General features: G+C 45.2%; 1 long non-coding RNA gene across 1 annotated transcript in view; it reads left to right on the forward strand.

The window, feature by feature from the left end:
- The first annotated feature begins 709 nt into the window (after positions 1 to 709).
- Positions 710 to 23,181, forward strand: part of LOC138851343 (uncharacterized) — a 67,329-nt gene continuing 44,857 nt past the window's right edge. The window contains exons 1-2 of the long non-coding RNA XR_011391166.1: positions 710 to 818; positions 14,486 to 14,748. This is a non-coding gene — a long non-coding RNA (uncharacterized lncRNA). The remainder of the gene's footprint in view (positions 819 to 14,485; positions 14,749 to 23,181) is intronic.

The following is a 23,181-nucleotide window of genomic DNA, read 5'->3' on the forward strand; positions in this document are numbered from 1 at the left end:
TAATGGAGAGGTTAAATGTATTTCTAATACGTGATTAAATAAGTAGCAATGTATGTGTAACTTATGTATGTAATGCATATGATTTTAAATAAAATATAAAAAAAAACCAAGTATCGTGGTTGATTTAAGTTCTCTTGTTCTTCCCCGTAATGCAACCTACGAAAACTGATTAGGTTTTAGATATCTATTTACTGTTAGATAAGCCGTGGCAACAGTTAAGACACTTGCATATACTTAATAACAATTTTTAGTTTTTGTAGTATATGATGCAACTATTACTGACGTAGAGGATATCACTGATATACTGTATAAAAAGCCCATGGTTATGTAGTGCATTTCAGGTAGTTTTATCTTGTACCTCTGGATTCGGCCCGGAAGAGTGGACAAAGACCCAGGCATCTACTTACAGCTAGGTGAGGAGGGGACAGTAGGTGTAAGAAAGGTGCCTAATCTTTCATCCGTGCCTTGATCAATCCCTGTAGCCTTTGTGTATTAGCTCAGGACAACATCAAGCAAGTCATAAGCCCTCCTGCTAAGTAAGTTTATTCAAGTATACACAAATACAGTCAACGGTTCTACTACAGTTGACGCTCACCGTAGTTTGCAGAAGGGGAAGGTGCTATATGTGGGAAATTTGAAAGCAGAAGAAAATAAATTATTAGAGGTGGGAGGCAGAGACTGTTCAGGGTCATTATAAACCAGGTGCTCACTCTCAGTTGCGCTCAGCCATCACCCCGTCCGGGAGCGCTCAGGACCATTATTAACCAGGAGCTCACTCACTGTGCCGCTCAATCATCACCCCGTCTTGGAGCGATTAAGTAAGTCGATTTGCTCTCATTCTCGGCTTGTGTATTTCTCGTGTTGTATGCGAGAAATACACCAGCTGCTGATGTTTGTCAGTGATAACTGGTAGGAATTGTGAGTGATAACTAGTGTAACAGGTGGTATAATTAGTATAACAGTGATAACTAGTATAACAGGTGGTATAATTACTCGCGAAAGATCATAGAAATAAAATTGGATCCCTGATCCGACTGAATCTTTCATGAAAATCCAACTTGCGTGAAAAAATCTCATTAATGCTTTCAACAGCGGGTGATTTTTTTTTCATGAGAATTGCTGTCGCTGCATCCATAATAGTAAACAAGTATTGGTTACCTGGTTTGGTTCTAGGTAAAGAACTAACACAATCTATTATGAGGCGATAAAAAAGTTCCGGATCAGCGGTGACAGGAATGGGAGAAGCAAGTGGAGGTATGTGGGCTGGCAGTCACATCAACAGACACAAGTGTTAACGACCCACATAATCAGAGTTTCCTTCATTTTAGGCCATGTCAAGTGTTTCGAGACTTTAATAAGTGTTTTCCTTACACGAAATATCCTCATAAAAGACTATTGTGAGCAAAATCAATAACTTGCTTACTAAATGCTTCTGTGGTGGAAACACTGTCAGCTGTTAACTAAAAGGAACTTTTCTCCATAAGTACACCACTGTTATTATAGTAACAGATGTCCAGATCCTTTGTTTCTCTCTTAATTATCACTATATCTCTTAGTCTCTCCAGAGACTGGTCAACAAACTCATCTTTGATCAAATCCTCATGAGTTAGAACTTTAACATGAGTGGTGTAAAGATTAGGCTCACTAGTTGGAGATTTAGTGCTAATGATCGTGGATGAAGAGCATCACAGACTAGGCTCACTAGTGGGGGGAGTTAGTGATAATGATCCTGGATGCAGATCATCACAGACTAGACTCACTAATTGGGGAAGTTAGTGATAATGAACCTGTAGGCAAAGCATCAAAGACTAGGCTCACTAGAGGGGGAAGTTAGTGCTAAGGATCCTGGATGAAGAGCATCACAGACTAGGCTCACTAGTGGGGAAAGTTAGTGATAATGATCCTGGATGCAGATCATCACAGACTAGACTCACTAATTGGGGAAGTTAGTGATAATGAACCTGTAGGCAAAGCATCAAAGACTAGGCTCACTAGAGGGGGAAGTTAGTGCTAATGATCCTGGATGAAGAGCATCACAGACTAGGCTCACTAGTGGGGAAAGTTAGTGATAATGATCCTGGATGAAGAGCATCACAGACTAGGCTCACTAGTGGGGAAAGTTAGTGATAATGATCCTGGATGAAGAGCATCACAGACTAGGCTCACTAGTGGGGAAAGTTAGTGCTAATGATCCTGGATGAAGAGCATCACATACTAGGCTCACTAGTGGGGAAAGTTAGTGCTAATGATCCTGGATGAAGAGCATCACAGACTAGGCTCACTAGTGGGGAAAGTTAGTGCTAATGATCCTGGATGAAGAGCATCACAGACTAGGCTCACTAGTGGGGAAAGTTAGTGATAATGATCCTGGATGAAGAGCATCACAGACTAGGCTCACTAGTGGGGAAAGTTAGTGATAATGGTCCTGGATGCAGAGCATAACAGACTAGGCTCACTAGTGGGGGAAGTTAGTGATAATGGTCCTGGATGCAGAGCGTAACAGACTAGGCTCACTAGTGGGGGAAGTTAGTGATAATGGTCCTGGATGCAGAGCATAACAGACTAGGCTCACTAGTGGGGGAAGTTAGTGATAATGGTCCTGGATGCAGAGCGTAACAGACTAGGCTCACTAGTGGGGGAAGTTAGTGATAATGAACCTGGATGCAGAGCATAACGGACTAGGCTCATTAACGGGGAAGTTAGTGATAATGGTCCTGGATGCAGAGCATAACAGACTAGGCTCACTAGTGGGGGAAGTAGTGATAATGGTCCTGGATGCAGAGCATAACAGACTAGGCTCACTAATGGGGGGAGTTAATGATGATCCAGGATGCAGAGCATAACAGACTAGGCTCACTAGTGGGGAAAGTTAGTGATAATGGTCCTGGATGCAGAGCATAACAGACTAGGCTCACTAATGGGGGAAGTTAGTGATATTGGTCCTGGATGCAGAGCATAACAGACTAGGCTCACTAATAGGGGAAGTTAGTGATAATGGCCCTGGATGCAGAGCATAACAGACTAGGCTCACTAATGGGGGGAGTTAATGATGATCCTGGATGCAGAGCATAACAGACTAGGCTCACTAATGGGGGGAGTTAATGATGATCTAGGATGCAGAGCATAACAGACTAGGCTCACTAATGGGGGAAGTTAATGATGATCCTGGATGCAGAGCATAACAGACTAGGCTCACTAATTGGGGAAGTTAATGATGATCCTGGATGCAGAGCATAACAGACTAGGCTCACTAATGGGGGAAGTTAATGATTATCCTGGATGCAGAGCATAACAGACTAGGCTAACTAATGGGGGGAGTTAATGATGATCCTGGATGCAGAGCATAACAGACTAGACTCACTAATGGGGGGAGTTAATGATGATCCTGGATGCAGAGCATAACAGACTAGGCTCACTAATGGGGGAAGTTAATGATGATCCTGGATGCAGAGCATAACAGACTAGGCTCACTAATGGGGGAAGTTAATGATGATCCTGGATGCAGAGCATAACAGACTAGGCTCACTAATGGGGGAAGTTAATGATGATCCTGGATGCAGAGCATAACAGACTAGGCTCACTAATGGGGGAAGTTAATGATTATCCTGGATGCAGAGCATAACAGACTAGGCTCACTAATGGGGGAAGTTAATGATCCTGGATGCAGAACACAACAGACTAGGCTCACTAATGGGGGAGTTAATGATGATCCTGGATGCAGAGTATAACAGACTAGGCTCACTAATGGGGGGAGTTAATGATGATCCTGGATGCAGAGCATAACAGACTAGGCTCACTAATGGGGGGAGTTAATGATGATCCTGGATGCAGAGCATAACAGACTAGGCTCACTAATGGGGGAAGTTAATGATGATCCTGGATGCAGAGCATAACAGACTAGGCTCACTATTGGGGGAAGTTAATGATGATCCTGGATGCAGAGCATAACAGACTAGGCTCACTAATGGGGGAAGTTAATGATGATCCTGGATGCAGAGCATAACAGACTAGGCTCACTAATGGGGGAAGTTAATGATGATCCTGGATGCAGAGCACCACTCAACATGTTCACACACAAATTATCATCAACTAACTCAACAGTAGACGAGGATGGTTGTTGAATCTTTGACAAAGCTCGAGTAATAACACTGAGAGGAAATAAAGCAGATTTCTCTATACAAGCTGCAACTACATAATTGTTACGTGGTATTATCAATAACAAGTGGTTGTTTACATATAACAACTTGAAGGACGTCATTAACAAGCTTGCTGACATGATAGCAAATAAGCCACTTTAAACATATAACAACTTGAAGGACGTCAATATCAAGCTTGCTGACATAATAGCAAATAAGCCACTTTAAACATATAACAACTTGAAGGACGTCATTAACAAGCTTGCTGACATAATAGCAAATAAGCCACTTTAAACATATAACAACTTGAAGGACGTCAATATCAAGCTTGCTGACATAATAGCAAATAAGCCACTTTAAACATATAACAACTTGAAGGACGTCATTAACAAGCTTGCTGACATAATAGCAAATAAGCCACTTTAAACATATAACAACTTGAAGGACGTCAATATCAAGCTTGCTGACATAATAGCAAATAAGCCACTTTAAACATATAACAACTTGAAGGACGTCATTAACAAGCTTGCTGACATAATAGCAAATAAGCCACTTTAAACATATAACAACTTGAAGGACGTCAATATCAAGCTTGCTGACATAATAGCAAATAAGCCACTTTAAACATATAACAACTTGAAGGACGTCATTAACAAGCTTGCTGACATAATAGCAAATAAGCCACTTTAAACATATAACAACTTGAAGGACGTCAATATCAAGCTTGCTGACATAATAGCAAATAAGCCACTTTAAACATATAACAACTTGAAGGACGTCATTAACAAGCTTGCTGACATAATAGCAAATAAGCCACTTTAAACATATAACAACTTGAAGGACGTCAATATCAAGCTTGCTGACATAATAGCAAATAAGCCACTTTAAACATATAACAACTTGAAGGACGTCATTAACAAGTTTGCTGACATAATAGCAAATAAGCCACTTTAAACATATAACAACTTGAAGGACGTCAATATCAAGCTTGCTGACATAATAGCAAATAAGCCACTTTAAACATATAACAACTTGAAGGACGTCATTAACAAGCTTGCTGACATAATAGCAAATAAGCCACTTTAAACATATAACAACTTGAAGGACGTCAATATCAAGCTTGCTGACATAATAGCAAATAAGCCACTTTAAACATATAACAACTTGAAGGACGTCATTAACAAGTTTGCTGACATAATAGCAAATAAGCCACTTTAAACATATAACAACTTGAAGGACGTCAATATCAAGCTTGCTGACATAATAGCAAATAAGTCACTTTAGCGTTAATGTGAATAATTCAGTTTACCTTATTCGTAGTATATCTTTTATTTTAGCTGGTTTTCACATAGTTGAGTTATTTACTTGTCTTAACTTTTAAGGTAAATCAGTTATTACAAGGACTCCACTGGAAACAAGTCAAGTTCTCTGATTTTTTGTGGTTATCTTAGGTAATCCACACATCATATACTGCTATGTATGATAATTTTTGTAACTATATGTGTATCTGTACTTAAATAAAATTACACTAGAAATACCAACTAAATTGAAACCATTAAAATAGCTTTTCTATATATTTACTTCATGAAGAGGTACTTTTATACAGGCTGCACCATAGGCTTCTAACTAGACATCTATTTTGGTATAGGTATCATTTATGTGTAGCACTTCCCTCTGGTAGTTGAAATAACTAATGGTGCATCTGAAGGAGCTCTGGCGCTAAGGTTTAGAGATTTTAAAATTGAAGTCCAATTTCAAGTGTAACTTTATGGTGTTGTTAAGGAGCAGTTTGCATCCTATACACATCTTTGCATGGACTTCTTGTTGCAAAGTTGCAAGATATTGCAAAATTGTATTTATCATCAAGCTCTCCCTTTCCGACAAAATAAGTAAGTTGTACAATGTTGTAGTCAACATCAGATGAAAGGTGAAGAGTTAGATTATCTAGACTCCAAACTTTCTTGCCAGAAATGTCAATAGATTGCATGATAAAAAATTTTGAAATTTGTTTTCTTTTTGGCATTTTTTGTGAGAATAAGAGTCAATAAAAACAAAATGGTAAAACATATTGCCAAACAACGTTGTCATTACATAGAACCATCATTCATCAACATTGTCTGAAAAAATCATGACACTCCTATTATTACTCTTTGAAAATCATTGCAACAAATGTAAATAACTTATTCCCGAGTTATTCAAGTTTTTGTTACTATAAAACTCTATGGAGATGAAACACCAAATTTGAGCGTGTTGCAAACCCCTATCATTGTTGATAACCCAGAGTGAGCGTGTTGCAAACCCCTATCATTGTTGATAACCCAGAGTGAGAGTGTTGCAAACAACTATCATTGTTGATAACCCAGAGTGAGCGTGTTGCAAACCCCTATCATTGTTGATAACCCAGAGTGAGCGTGTTGCAAACCCCTATCATTGTTGATAACCCAGAGTGAGAGTGTTGCAAACAACTATCATTGTTGATAACCCAGAGTGAGCGTGTTGCAAACCCCTATCATTGTTGATAACCCAGAGTGAGCGTGTTGCAAACCCCTATCATTGTTGATAACCCAGAGTGAGAGTGTTGCAAACCCCTATCATTGTTGATAACCCAGAGTGAGCGTGTTGCAAACCCCTATCATTGTTGATAACCCAGAGTGAGCGTGTTGCAAACCCCTATCATTGTTGATAACCCAGAGTGAGCGTGTTGCAAACCCCTATCATTGTTGATAACCCAGAGTGAGCGTGTTGCAAACCCCTATCATTGTTGATAACCCAGAGTGAGCGTGTTGCAAACCCCTATCATTGTTGATAACCCAGAGTGAGCGTGTTGCAAACCCCTATCATTGTTGATAACCCAGAGTGAGCGTGTTGCAAACCCCTATCATTGTTGATAACCCAGAGTGAGAGTGTTGCAAACCCCTATCATTGTTGATAACCCAGAGTGAGCGTGTTGCAAACAACTATCATTGTTAATAACCCAGAGTGAGCGTGTTGCAAACAACTATCATTGTTAATAACCCAGAGTGAGCGTGTTACAAACAACTATCATTGTTGATAACCCAGAGTGAGCGTGTTACAAACCCCTATCATTGTTGATAACCCAGAGTGAGCGTGTTACAAACCCCTATTATTGTTGATAACCCAGAGTGAGCGTGTTGCAAACCCCTATCATTGTTGATAACCCAGAGTGAGCGTGTTGCAAACAACTATCATTGTTGATAACCCAGAGTGAGCGTGTTGCAAACCCCTATCATTGTTGATAACCCAGAGTGAGCGTGTTGCAAACCCCTATCATTGTTGATAACCCAGAGTGAGAGTGTTGCAAACCCCTATCATTGTTGATAACCCAGAGTGAGAGTGTTGCAAACCCCTATCATTGTTGATAACCCAGAGTGAGCGTGTTGCAAACAACTATCATTGTTGATAACCCAGAGTGAGCGTGTTGCAAACCCCTATCATTGTTGATAACCCAGAGTGAGCGTGTTACAAACCCCTATCATTGTTGATAACCCAGAGTGAGCGTGTTGCAAACAACTATCATTGTTGATAACCCAGAGTGAGCGTGTTGCAAACAACTATCATTGTTGATAACCCAGAGTGAGCGTGTTGCAAACCCCTATCATTGTTGATAACCCAGAGTGAGAGTGTTGCAAACAACTATCATTGTTGATAACCCAGAGTGAGAGTGTTGCAAACAACTATCATTGTTGATAACCCAGAGTGAGAGTGTTGCAAACAACTATCATTGTTGATAACCCAGAGTGAGCGTGTTGCAAACAACTATCATTGTTGATAACCCAGAGTGAGCGTGTTGCAAACCCCTATCATTGTTGATCACCCATAGTGAGAGTGTTGCAAACCCCTATCATTGTTGATCACCCAGAGTGAGAGTGTTGCAAACCCCTATCATTGTTGATAACCCAGAGTGAGCGTGTTGCAAACCCCTATCATTGTTGATAACCAGGAGTGAGCTTGTTGCAAACCCCTATCATTGTTGATCACCCAGAGTGAGCGTGTTGCAAACCCCTATCATTGTTGATAACCAGGAGTGAGCTTGTTGCAAACCCCTATCATTGGTGATAACCAGGAGTGAGCTTGTTGCAAACCCCTATCATTGGTGATAACCCAGAGTGAGCGTGTTGCAAACCCCTATCATTGTTGATAACCAGGAGTGAGCTTGTTGCAAACCCCTATCATTGTTGATAACCAGGAGTGAGCTTGTTGCAAACCCCTATCATTGGTGATAACCCAGAGTGAGCGTGTTGCAAACCCCTATCATTGTTGATAACCCAGAGTGAGCGTGTTGCAAACCCCTATCATTGTTGATAACCAGGAGTGAGCTTGTTGCAAACCCCTATCATTGTTGATAACCAAGAGTGAGCGTATTGCAAACAACTATCATTGTTGATAACCCAGAGTGAGAGTGTTGCAAACCCCTATCATTGTTAATAACCCAGAGTGAGCGTGTTGCTAACCCCTATAATTGTTGATAACCCAGAGTTAGCGTGTTGCAAACCCCTATCATTGTTGATAACCCAGAGTGAGCGTGTTGCAAACCCCTATCATTGTTGATCACCCAGAGTGAGCGTGTTGCAAACCCCTATCATTGTTGATAACCCAGAGTGAGCGTGTTGCAAACCACTATCATTGTTGATAACCCAGAGTGAGCGTGTTGCAAACCCCTATCATTGTTGATAACCCAGAGTGAGCGTGTTGCAAACCCCTATCATTGTTGATAACCCAGAGTGAGCGTGTTGCAAACCCCTATCATTGTTGATCACCCAGAGTGAGCGTGTTACAAACCCCTATCATTGTTGATAACCCAGAGTGAGCGTGTTGCAAACCCCTATCATTGTTGATAACCCAGAGTGAGCGTGTTGCAAACCCCTATCATTGTTGATCACCCAGAGTGAGCGTGTTGCAAACCCCTATCATTGTTGATAACCCAGAGTGAGCGTGTTGCAAACCACTATAATTGTTGATAACCCAGAGTGAGCGTGTTGCAAACCCTTATCATTGTTGATAACCCAGAGTGAGCGTGTTGCAAACCCCTATCATTGTTGATAACCCAGAGTGAGCGTGTTGCAAACCCCTATCATTGTTGATCACCCAGAGTGAGCGTGTTACAAACCCCTATCATTGTTGATAACCCAGAGTGAGCGTGTTACAAACCCCTATAATTGTTGACAACCAAGAGTGAGCGTGTTGCAAACCTCTATCATTGTTGACAACCCAGAGTGAGCGTGTTGCAAACCCCTATCATTGTTGATAACCCAGAGTGAGAGTGTTGCAAACCTCTATTATTGTTGATAACCCAGAGTGAGAGTGTTGCAAACCCCTATCATTGTTGATTACCCAGAGTGAGCGTGTTGCAAGCCCCCATCATTGTTGATCACCCAGAGTGAGCGTGTTGCAAGCCCCCATCATTGTTGATCACCCAGAGTGAGCGTGTTGCAAACCCCTATCATTGTTGATAACCCAGAGTGAGAGTGTTGCAAACCCCTATCATTGTTGATCACCCAGAGTGAGAGTGTTGTAAACCCCTATCATTGTTGATAACCCAGAGTGAGCGTGATGCAAACCCCTATCATTGATGATAACCCAGAGTGAGCGTGATGCAAACTCCTATCATTGTTGATAACCCAGAGAGAGCGTGTTGCAAACCTCTATCATTGTTGATCACCCGGAGCGAACGTGTTGCAAACCCATATCATTGTTGATCACCCAGAGTGAGCGTGTTGCAAACCCCTATAATTGTCGATAACCCAGAGTGAGCGTGTTGCAAACCCCCTATCATTGTTGATAACCCAGAGTGAGCGTGTTGCAAACCCCTATCATGGTTGATAACCCAGAGTGAGCGCGTTGCAAACCCCTATAATTATTGATAACTAAGAGTGAGCGTGTTGCAAACCCCCTATCATTGTTGATCACCCAGAGTGAGCGTGTTGCAAGCCCCCATCATTGTTGATCACCCAGAGCGAGCGTGTTGCAAACCCCTATCATTGTTGATCACCCAGAGTGAGCGTGTTGCAAGCCCCCATCATTGTTGATCACCCAGAGTGAGCGTGTTGCAAGCCCCCATCATTGTTGATCACCCAGAGTGAGCGTGTTGCAAACCCCCATCATTGTTGATCACCCAGAGTGAGCGTGTTGCAAACCCCCATCATTGTTGATCACCCAGAGTGAGCGTGTTGCAAGCCCCCATCACTGTTGATAACCCAGAGTGAGCGTGTTGCAAGCCCCCATCATTGTTGATCACCCAGAGTGAGCGTGTTGCAAGCCCCCATCATTGTTGATAACCCAGAGTGAGCGTGTTGCAAGCCCCCATCACTGTTGATAACCCAGAGTGAGCGTGTTGCAAGCCCCCATCATTGTTGATCACCCAGAGTGAGCGTGTTGCAAGCCCCCATCATTGTTGATCACCCAGAGTGAGCGTGTTGCAAGCCCCCATCATTGTTGATCACCCAGAGTGAGCGTGTTGCAAGCCCCCATCATTGTTGATCACCCAGAGTGAGCGTGTTGCAAGCCCCCATCATTGTTGATCAACCAGAGCGAGCGTGTTGCAAACCCAATATCATTGTTGATCACACAGAGGCAGCTGAACAGCAACAACTCTGTGCTTTTCACTTTCGTCGTCACAGAACTTGTTTAGAATGAAAAAATCAGTAATTTAGAATGTAATAATTGTAGTTTCTGGAGTAAAAAAAAAAACAATAAAAACACTAATTGCCAACATGTCGTCTTGATGACAGCAAAAACATAAAAATTACATTTTTGAAAAAAACATTCATAGAAATATGATAGAAACGTGCATCAACATGTTGCCAGAATTTTGCACTATTTTTTGGTAAGAAAACCTTAATTTCCATAATTTTTCAACTTCAATTTTAAAATCTCTAAACCTTAGCGACTGAGCTCCTGAATGTACTTATATCAGTATCTAACCTAACCTAACCTAACCTAACCTAACCTAACCTGACCTAACCTAACCTAACCTAACCTAACCTAACCTAACCTAACCTAACCTGACCTAACCTAACCTAACCTAACCTAACCTAACCTAACCTAACCTAACCTGACCTAACCTAACCTAACCTAACCTAACCTAACCTAACCTAACCTGACCTAACCTAACCTAACCTAACCTAACCTAACCTGACCTGACCTAACCTAACCTAACCTAACCTAACCTAACCTAACCTAACCGAACCTAACCTAATCTAACCTAACCTGACCTAACCTAACCTAACCTAACCTAACCTAACCTAACCTAACCTGACCTGACCTAACCTAACCTAACCTAACCTAACCTAACCTAACCTGACCTGACCTAACCTAACCTAACCTAACCTAACCTAACCTAACCTAACCTAACCTGACCTAACCTAACCTAACCTAACCTAACCTAACCTGACCTGACCTAACCTAACCTAACCTAACCTAACCTAACCGAACCTAACCTAACCTAACCTAACCTAACCTAATCTAACCTGACCTAACCTAACCTAACCTAACCTAACCTAACCTAACCTAACCTGACCTAACCTAACCTAACCTAACCTAACCTAACCTAACCTGACCTAACCTAACCTAACCTAACCTGACCTGACCTGACCTAACCTAACCTAACCTAACCTAACCTAACCTAACCTAACCGAACCTAACCTAACCTAACCTAACCTAACCTAACCTAACCTGACCTAACCTAACCTAACCTAACCTAACCTGACCTAACCTAACCTAACCTAACCTAACCTGACCTGACCTGACCTGACCTAACCTAACCTAACCTAACCTAACCTAACCGAACCTAACCTAATCTAACCTAACCTGACCTAACCTAACCTAACCTAACCTAACCTAACCTAACCTAACCTGACCTAACCTAACCTAACCTAACCTAACCTAACCTAACCTGACCTAACCTAACCTAACCTAACCTAACCTAACCGAACCTAACCTAACCTAACCTAACCTAACCTAACCTAACCTAACCTGACCTGACCTGACCTAACCTAACCTAACCTAACCTAACCTAACCTAACCGAACCTAACCTAACCTAACCTAACCTAACCTAACCTAACCTAACCTGACCTAACCTAACCTAACCTAACCTAACCTAACCTAACCTGACCTAACCTAACCTAACCTAACCTAACCTAACCTAACCGAACCTAACCTAACCTAACCTAACTTAACCTAACCGAACCTAACCTTACCGTTACCTAGGTAAACCTTCCCGTTACCTAGGTAAACCTTCCCGTTACCTAGGTAAACCTTCCCGTTACCTAGGTAAACCTTCCCATTACCTAGGTAAACCTTCCCGTTACCTAGGTAAACCTTCCCGTTACCTAGGTAAACCTTCCCGTTACCTAGGTAAACCTTCCCGTTACCTTGGTAAACCTTCCCGTTACCTAGGTAAACCTTCCCGTTACCTAGGTAAACCTTCCCGTTACCTAGGTAAACCTTCCCGTTACCTAGGTAAACCTTCCCGTTACCTAGGTAAACCTTCCCGTTACCTAGGTAAACCTTCCCGTTACCTAGGTAAACCTTCCCGTTACCTTGGTAAACCTTCCCGTTACCTAGGTAAACCTTCCCGTTACCTAGGTAAACCTTCCCGTTACCTAGGTAAACCTTCCCGTTACCTAGGTAAACCTTCCCGTTACCTTGGTAAACCTTCCCGTTACCTAGGTAAACCTTCCCGTTACCTAGGTAAACCTTCCCGTTACCTAGGTAAACCTTCCCGTTACCTTGGTAAACCTTCCCGTTGCCTTGGTAAACCTTCCCGTTACCTAGGTAAACCTTCCCGTTACCTTGGTAAACCTTCCCGTTACCTAGGTAAACCTTCCCGTTACCTAGGTAAACTTTCCCGTTACCTTGGTAAACCTTCCCGTTACCTAGGTAAACCTTCCCGTTACCTAGGTAAACCTTCCCGTTACCTAGGTAAACCTTCCCGTTACCTAGGTAAACCTTCCCGTTACCTTGGTAAACCTTCCCGTTACCTAGGTAAACCTTCCCGTTACCTAGGTAAACCTTCCCGTTACCTAGGTAAACCTTCCCGTTACCTAAGTAAACCTTCCCGTTACCTAGGTAAACCTTCCCGTTACCTTGGTAAACCTTCCCGTTACCTTGGTAAACCTTCCCGTTACCTTGGTAAACCTTCCCGTTACCTAGGTAAACCTTCCCGTTACCTAGGTAAACCTTCCCGTTACCTAGGTAAACCTTCCCGTTACCTTGGTAAACCTTCCCGTTACCTAGGTAAACCTTCCCGTTACCTTGGTAAACCTTCCCGTTACCTTGGTAAACCTTCCCGTTACCTTGGTAAACCTTCCCGTTACCTAGGTAAACCTTCCCGTTACCTAGGTAAACCTTCCCGTTACCTAGGTAAACCTTCCCGTTACCTAGGTAAACCTTCCCGTTACCTTGGTAAACCTTCCCGTTACCTTGGTAAACCTTCCCGTTACCTTGGTAAACCTTCCCGTTACCTAGGTAAACCTTCCCGTTACCTTGGTAAACCTTCCCGTTACCTTGGTACCTAGGTAAACCTTACCGTTACCTTGGTAAACCTTCCCGTTACCTAGGTAAACCTTCCCGTTACCTAGGTAAACCTTCCCGTTACCTAGGTAAACCTTCCCGTTACCTTGGTAAACCTTCCCGTTACCTAGGTAAACCTTCCCGTTACCTTGGTAAACCTTCCCGTTACCTTGGTAAACCTTCCCGTTACCTTGGTAAACCTTCCCGTTACCTAGGTAAACCTTCCCGTTACCTAGGTAAACCTTCCCGTTACCTAGGTAAACCTTCCCGTTACCTTGGTAAACCTTCCCGTTACCTTGGTAAACCTTCCCGTTACCTTGGTAAACCTTCCCGTTACCTAGGTAAACCTTCCCGTTACCTAGGTAAACCTTCCCGTTACCTTGGTAAACCTTCCCGTTACCTTGGTAAACCTTCCCGTTACCTAGGTAAACCTTCCCGTTACCTAGGTAAACCTTCCCGTTACCTAGGTAAACCTTCCCGTTACCTTGGTAAACCTTCCCGTTACCTTGGTAAACCTTCCCGTTACCTAGGTAAACCTTCCCGTTACCTTGGTAAACCTTCCCGTTACCTAGGTAAACCTTCCCGTTACCTAGGTAAACCTTCCCGTTACCTAGGTAAACCTTCCCGTTACCTAGGTAAACCTTCCCGTTACCTAGGTAAACCTTCCCGTTACCTTGGTAAACCTTCCCGTTACCTTGGTAAACACACTTACCACAACGATGATTGTTCTCGTCATATATGTTTTGTGAATCTTGATCTTAAACAACAGGAGAATTTAACTTGTTTTAAAGATCTTGGTGTTATTGTTGGTTCCTAGAAGGTGAAGGTATAGCGTGTGTCGTGTTGCCAGCCGCACCACCATGTCCTAGAAGGTGAAGGTATAGCGTGTGTCGTGTTGCCAGCCGCACCACCATGTCCTAGAAGGTGAAGGTATAGCGTGTGTCGTGTTGCCAGCCGCACCACCATGTCCTAGAAGGTGAAGATACAGCGTGTGTCGTGTTGCCAGCCGCACCACCATGTCCTAGAAGGTGAAGGTATAGCGTGTGTCGTGTTGCCAGCCGCACCACCATGTCCTAGAAGGTGAAGATACAGCGTGTGTCGTGTTGCCAGCCGCACCACCATGTCTCATATATCTACCCACTTATAACATTATTTCCTACAGTGTCCTTTTATTTTACAATAGGTGTAATTAGTTTTCTTTTCTTTATGTGATTTCTGTCGTCGAACAGAGACAGATTTAGGAGTTCGAGTTTCCACAGAATAAGTACGAGAATTTTCAGTAGGAGGAGATTTACTTAATGTAGTGACCTATACTTGTGAGTTACTTTAATGTGGTGACCTACACTTGTGAGTTACTTTAATGTGGCGACCTACACTTGTGAGTTACTTTAATGTAGTGACCTACACTTGTGAGTTACTTTAATGTGGTGACCTACACTTGTGAGTTACTTTAATGTAGTGACCTACACTTGTGAGTTACTTTATTGTGGTGACCTACACTTGTGAGTTACTTTAATGTAGTGACCTACACTTGTGAGTTACTTTATTGTGGTGACCTACACTTGTGAGTTACTTTAATGTAGTGACCTACACTTGTGAGTTACTTTATTGTGGTGACCTACACTTGTGAGTTACTTTAATGTAGTGACCTACACTTGTGAGTTACTTTATTGTGGTGACCTACACTTGTGAGTTACTTTAATGTAGTGACCTACACTTGTGAGTTACTTTATTGTGGTGACCTACACTTGTGAGTTACTTTAATGTAGTGACCTACACTTGTGAGTTACTTTATTGTGGTGACCTACACTTGTGAGTTACTTTAATGTGGTGACCTACACTTGTGAGTTACTTTAATGTAGTGACCTACACTTGTGAGTTACTTTATTGTGGTGACCTACACTTGTGAGTTACTTTAATGTGGTGACCTACACTTGTGAGTTACTTTAATGTGGTGACCTACACTTGTGAGTTACTTTATTGTGGTGACCTACACTTGTGAGTTACTTTATTGTGGTGACCTACACTTGTGAGTTACTTTAATGTAGTGACCTACACTTGTGAGTTACTTTATTGTGGTGACCTACACTTGTGAGTTACTTTAATGTGGTGACCTACACTTGTGAGTTACTTTAATGTAGTGACCTACACTTGTGAGTTACTTTATTGTGGTGACCTACACTTGTGAGTTACTTTAATGTAGTGACCTACACTTGTGAGTTACTTTATTGTGGTGACCTACACTTGTGAGTTACTTTAATGTGGTGACCTCCACTTATCACCACATGGAGAAGACTCAAGCCAGGATCAGTTCTGACAAACCTACATGACACTTGTCAACTTTGCTGCCAGCTATTAGGACTTTTTTTCTTTGTTTCCTTGTTCCTTGGTGCTGAGGTTTGCACATATGAGTTATCTTATAATTGTCAACTAAAGCTTCTGTTTCAAGAATATCTAATTCAGCAAGACTTATCAGATATTAATCAATGTCACCAACCATATAGTTAATGCAATTTTTAGGTAGAATTCGGTGCACCACCTGCACCACCTGCACCACCTGCACCACCTGCACCACCTGCACCACCTGCACCACCTGCACCACCTGCACCACCTGCACCACCTGCACCACCTGCACCACCTGCACCACCTGCACCACCTGCACCACCTGCACCACCTGCACCACCTGCACCACCTGCACCACATGCACCACCTGCACCACCTGCACCACCTGCACCACCTGCACCACCTGCACCACCTGCACCACCTGCACCACATGCACCACCTGCACCACCTGCACCACCTTCACCACCTGCACCACCTGCACCACATGCACCACCTGCACCACCTGCACCACCTGCACCACCTGCACCACCTGCACCACCTGCACCACCTGCACCACCTGCACCACCTGTACCACCTGCACCACATGCACCACCTGCACCACCTGCACCACCTGCACCACCTGCACCACATGCGCCACCTGCACCACCTGCATCACCCGCATCACCTGCACCACCTGTATCACGTACACCGCCTGCACAACCTGCACCACCTGCACCACCTGCACCGCCTGCATCACCCGCATCACCTGCACCACCTGCACCACTTGCACCACCTGCACCACCTGCACCACTTGCACCACCTGCACCACCTGCACCACCTGCATCACCCGCATCACCTGCATCACCTGCACCACTTGCACCACCTGCACCACCCTCATCACCCGCATCACCTGAATCACCTGCACCACCGGCACCACCTGCATCACCTACATCACCTACACCATCTGCACCACCTGCACCACCTGCACCACCTGCACCACCTGAATCACCCGCATCACCTGCACCACCTGCACCATCTGCACCACCTGCACCATCTGCATCAAATGCACAACCTGCATCACCTACACCATCTGCATTAATTGCACAACCTGCACCACCTGCACCATCTGCATCAAATGCACAACCTGCACCGCCTGCATCACCTGCACCACCGGCACCACCTTGATAACCTACACAACCTGCAGAACCTCCTCCACCCGCACAACCTGCACAACCTGCACCACCTGCACCACCTGCACCACCTGCATCACCTACACCTGCACAACCTGCACCACCTGCAACACCTGCACCTCTTGCACCACCTGAATTACCTACACCACCTGCATCACCTGCATCACCTACACCACCTGCACTGCCTGCACTACCTGCACTACCTGCATCACTTGCACCACCTGCATCACCTACACCACCTGCATCACCTGCGCAACCTGCACTACCTGCATTAACTGCACCACCTGCACCACCTGCATCACCTGCATCACCTGCACCACTTGCACCACCTGCACCACCTGCATCACCTGCACCACCTGCACCACCTGCACCACCTGCATCACCTGCCAAGAGCAATCTTTGTTTCACGTGCACACCACCTGCACCACCTGCACCACCTGAATCACCTGCATCACCTGCACCACCTGCACCACCTGCACCACCTGCACCACCTGCATCACCTGCCAAGAGGAATCTTTGTTTCACGTGCACACCACCTGCACCACCTGCACCACCTGAATCACCTGCATCAATTGCACCACCTGCACCACCTGCACCACCTGCACCACCTGCATCACCTGCCAAGAGGAATCTGTGTTTCACGTGCACACCACCTGCATCACCTGCATCACCTGCGCCACTTGCACCACCAGCACCACCTGCACCACCTGCACCACCTGCACCACCTGCATCACCTGCCAAGAGCAATCTTTGTTTCACGTGCACACCACCTGCACCACCTGCATCACCTGCATCACCTGCATCACTTGCACCACCTGCACCACCTGCACCACCTGCACCACCTGCACCACCTGCATCACCTGCCAAGAGCAATCTTTGTTTCACGTGCACACCACCTGCACCACCTGCACCACATGCATCACCTGCATTACATGCACCACTTGCAACACCTGCACCACCTGCATCACCTGCATCACCTGCCAAGAGCAATCTTTGTTTCACGTGCACACCACCTGCACCACCTGCACCACCTGCACCACCTGCACCACCTGCACCACCTGCACCACCTGCACCACTTGAACCACCTGCACCACATGCATCACCTGCCAAGAGCAATCTTTTTTTCACGTGCACACCACCTGCACCACCTGCATCACCTGCACAGCACCACCTGCACCACCTGCATCACCTGCACCACCTGCACCACCAGCACCACCTGCAGCACCTGCACCACCTGCATCACCTGCACCACCAGCACCACCTGCACCACCTGCATCACCTGCATCACCTGCACCACCTGCATCACCTGCATCACCTGCACCACCTGCACCACCTGCATCACCTGCACCACCTGCATCACCTGCACCACCAGGACCACCTGCACCACCTGCATCACCTGCACCACCTGCACCACCTGCACCACCTGCACCACCTGCATCACCTTCATCACCTGCACCACCTGCATCACCTGCACCACCAGCACCAACTGCACCACCTGCATCACCTGCCAAGAGCAATATTTGTTTCACGTGCACACCACCTGCACCACCTGCACCACCTGCATCACCTGCATCACCTGCATCACCTGCACCACTTGCACCACCTGCACCACCTGCACCACCTGCATCACCTGCCAAGATCAATCTTTGTTTCAGGTGCACACCACCTGCACCACCTGTACCACCTGCATCACCTGCATCACCTGCACCACTTGCACCACCTGCACCACTTGCACCACCTGCATCACCTGCACCACCTGCACCACCTGCATCACCTGCGAAGAGCAATCTTTGTTTCACGTGCATACCACCTGCACCACCTGCACCACCTGCATCAACTGCATCACCTGCACAACTTGCACCACCTGCACCACCTGCACCACCTGCACCACCTGCATCACCTGCCAAGATCAATCTTTGTTTCACTTGCCCACCACCTGCACCACCTGCACCACCTGCATCACCTGCACCATCAGCCCCACCTGCAACACCTGCATCACCTGCATCGCATGCACCACCTGCATCACCTGCATCACCTGCACCACCTGCACCACCTTCACCACCTGCGCCACCTGTATCACCTGCACCACCTGCACCACCTGCATCACTTGCATCACCTGCACCACCTGCATCAACTGCACCACCTGCATCACCTGCACCACCAGCACCACCTGCACCACCTGCATCACCTGCACCACCTGCACCACCTGCACCACCTGCACCACCTGCACCACCTGCACCACCTGCACCACCTGCACCACCTGCACCACCTGCACCACCTGCACCACCTGCACCACCAGCACTACCTGCACCACCTGCACCACCTGCACCACCTGCCTCACCTGCACCACCTGCACCACCTGCACCACCTGCACCACCTGCACCACCAGCACCACCTGCACCACCTGCACCACCTGCACCACCTGCACCACCTGCACCACCTGCACCACCTGCACCACCTGCACCGTCTGCACCAGCTGCACCACCTGCACCACCTGCACCACCTGCACCACCTGCACCACCTGCACCACCTGCACCACCTGCACCACCTGCACCACCTGCACCACCTGCACCACCTGCACCACCTGCACCACCAGCACCACCTGCACCACCTGCACCACCAGCACCACCTGCACCACCTGCACCACCTGCACCACGAGCACCACCTGCACCACCTGCACCACCTGCACCATCTGCACCAGCTGCACCACCAGCACCACCTGCACCACCTGCACCACCTGCAACACCTGCACCAGCTGCACCACCAGCACCACCTGCACCACCTGCACCACCTGCACCACCTGCACCACCTGCACCACCAGCACCACCTGCACCACCTGCACCACCTGTACCACCTGCACCACCTGCCAAGAGCAATGTTTGTCTCACTGCAACCTACAAAATACTTTGTTCTTCAGTCACAGGTCAAAAGTCTCTAGTACAGTATCGTAATTAACATACTTGTACACGGCAGCTGTACAAGTTTGTGATTTACCATTACTAATTGCTTTTAACTATGACCATAATTTTTGAAGGGGTGGACCGGAAAGCCAGTGGAAGGCCTCGGTCATGTGACCTAAAGCTCCAACGGCGGGTCATCATCTAAAACCGGAATCAGGAAACACTTGTTCTGTTTCCTGAGGAACCTTACCTGAGCTCTGCCTCTCACTGCTGCGTGCAATAATGTTGCCGAGTGTTTGTGTGATCAATAATGTTGCGTAGTGTTTGTGTTGTCAATAATGTTACCTAGTGTTTGTGTGGTCAATAATATTGCCTAGTGTTTGTGTGGTCAATAATGTTACCTAGTGTTTGTGTTGTCAATAATGTTACCTAGTGTTTGTGTGGTCAATAATGTTACCTAGTGTTTGTGTTGTCAATAATGTTACCTAGTGTTTGTGTTGTCAATAATGTTACCTAGTGTTTGTGTGGTCAATAATGTTACCTAGTGTTTGTGTGGTCAATAATGTTACCTAGTGTTTGTGTGGTCAATAATATTGCCTGTTTGTGTGGTCAATAATGTTGTGTGGTGTTTGTGTGGTCAATAATGTTACCTAGTGTTTGTGTTGTCAATAATGTTACCTAGTGTTTGTGTGGTCAATAATGTTACCTAGTGTTTGTGTGGTCAATAATGTTACCTAGTGCTTGTGTGGTCAATAATGTTGTGTAGTGTTTGTGTTGTCAATAATGTTGTGTAGTGTTTGTGTGGTCAATAATGTTACCTAGTGTTTGTGTGGTCAATAATGTTGTGTAGTGTTTGTGTGGTCAATAATGTTACCTAGTGTTTGTGTGGTCAATAATGTTACCTAGTGTTTGTGTGGTCAATAATGTTACCTAGTGTTTGTGTGGTCAATAATGTTACCTAGTGTTTGTGTGGTCAATAATGTTACCTAGTGTTTGTGTGGTCAATAATGTTACCTAGTGTTTGTGTGGTCAATAATGTTGTGTAGTGTTTGTGTTGTCAATAATGTTGTGTAGTGTTTGTGTGGTCAATAATGTTACCTAGTGTTTGTGTGGTCAATAAAACCCAGTATTTCAGTGGTCAATAAGTTACCCTCGTCCTGTGGTCAATAATGTGCCCTAGTGCTTATGTGGTCAATAATATTACCTAGCACTTTGCGTGGTCAATAATGCTACCCTAGTGCTCAGTGTGGTCAATAATGTTACCCTAGTGTCGTGTTGGTCAACAATGTTACCCAGTAGTCTAGTGGTCAATAATATACCCAGTGCCAGTGTAATAACCACCCAGCTAGTGGTCAATAATGTTCCACCCAGTCTGTGCTGGTCAATAATGTTACCCAGTGTTTCCCAGTGGTCAATAACATTACCTAGCAGTGCTGTTTGCCATGTGGTCAACAAGTGTCACCCAGCGTTCCCTTGTGTGGTCAACCCAATGTTCACCCTTAGTGTCAGTGGTCAACAATGTACCAGGTGTGTTACTAATGACCCATGCCCTTTGTGGTAATACAATAACATTACCTAGCGTTTGTGTGGTCAATAATGTTACCCTAGTGTTTCAGTGGTCAATAACGTTACCCAGTTGCCTAGTGCAATCTATATGCTTCAATAACAATAATGTTACCTAGGCAATAATGTTGTGTACAATAATGTTACCCAGTGTCTGTGGTCAATAACGTACCCAGCGTGTGGTCGAATGTACCCAAGGTAATGGCTACATAGCGTTTCCAGTGGTCAATAACATTACCCACCCAGGTTTGTGTGGTCAATAATGTTACCCTAGTGTCTGTGCATCAATAATGCCACCCAGCGTAGTGGTCAATAACGTTACTAGTGTTTGTGTGGTCAATAATGACACCTAGCATTTGTTTGTGGTCAATAATAGTTACCTAGTGTTTCTGTGGTCAATAATAATTACCTCCCAGTGTAGGTGGTCAACAATGTTACCTAGTGTTTGTGTGGTCAATGTTACCTAGTGTTTGTGGTGGTCAATAACCCTGCACTCCAGTGTTTGTGGTCAACAATGTTACCCAGTGTTTGTGTGGTCAATAACGTTACCCTAGTGCTTTGTGTGGTCAATAATGCCTTACCCTAGGTTTGTGTGGTCAATAATGTTCAGTGTTTAAGTGTGGTCAATAATGCATAGCAGTGGTCCTAGTACAAGCCCGTGTGTCAACAATGCAGAGTGTCAGTGGTCAATAATGTTACCCAGCGTTTCCAGTGGTCAACAATGCTTCCCAGTGCCTTTAGTGGTCAATAAGTTACCTGTCTTTGTGTACAATTGTAGGCTCAGTGGTCAACCAATGTTACCCAGCGTTTCAGTGGTCAATAACGTTACCCAGCAGTGGTCAATAACGTTACCAGTGTGCGTGGTCAATAATGTTCCCAGTGTACTAAGTTGCGTGTGTGGTCAATAATCACCCAGGTTTCGTGGCAACAATGCACCAGGTCGTGTGTATCAATAAGTTACCCAGCGTTTGTGGTCAACAACAATGCCACCCAGCGTTTGTGTGGTCAATAACGTTACCCAGTGCTTGTGTACAACAATAAGGTATCTAAGTGCGCTTAGTGGTCAATAATGTTACCCAGGCAGTGGTCAATAAGTTACCCTAAAGTGTGGTAACACTAATAACCTAAGTTTTGGTGGTAATGCACCTAGTTTCTGTGGTAATAATGCTAGCGTTTCCAGTGGTCAATAATGTTACCCAGTGTCGTGGTCAACAATGCCACCCTAGTGCTCTGAAGGTCAATAATTAACCCTAGCGTACAAGCGCCTCCCAGTGGTCAATAACAATGTTACCCAGTAGTGTCTGTTGCCGGTCAGTCAACCCAGCGTCAGTGTTCAACAATGCACCCAGCGTCAGTGGTGGTTTCAACAATGTAGCGTCAGTATCACAATACCCAGGCGCGTGGCAAAAGCCGTCAGTGGTCAATAACGTTACCCAGCGCGTGTGGTAATCAACCCAACGTTTCACCCTTAGCGCTCAGTGGTCAATAATGTCACCCAGTGCCTTGTGTGGTCAATAATGTGCCAGTAGTTTGTGTGG

Source organism: Cherax quadricarinatus, unplaced genomic scaffold (assembly GCF_038502225.1).
Source record: "Cherax quadricarinatus isolate ZL_2023a unplaced genomic scaffold, ASM3850222v1 Contig377, whole genome shotgun sequence".
NCBI classification, from domain to species: domain Eukaryota; kingdom Metazoa; phylum Arthropoda; class Malacostraca; order Decapoda; family Parastacidae; genus Cherax; species Cherax quadricarinatus.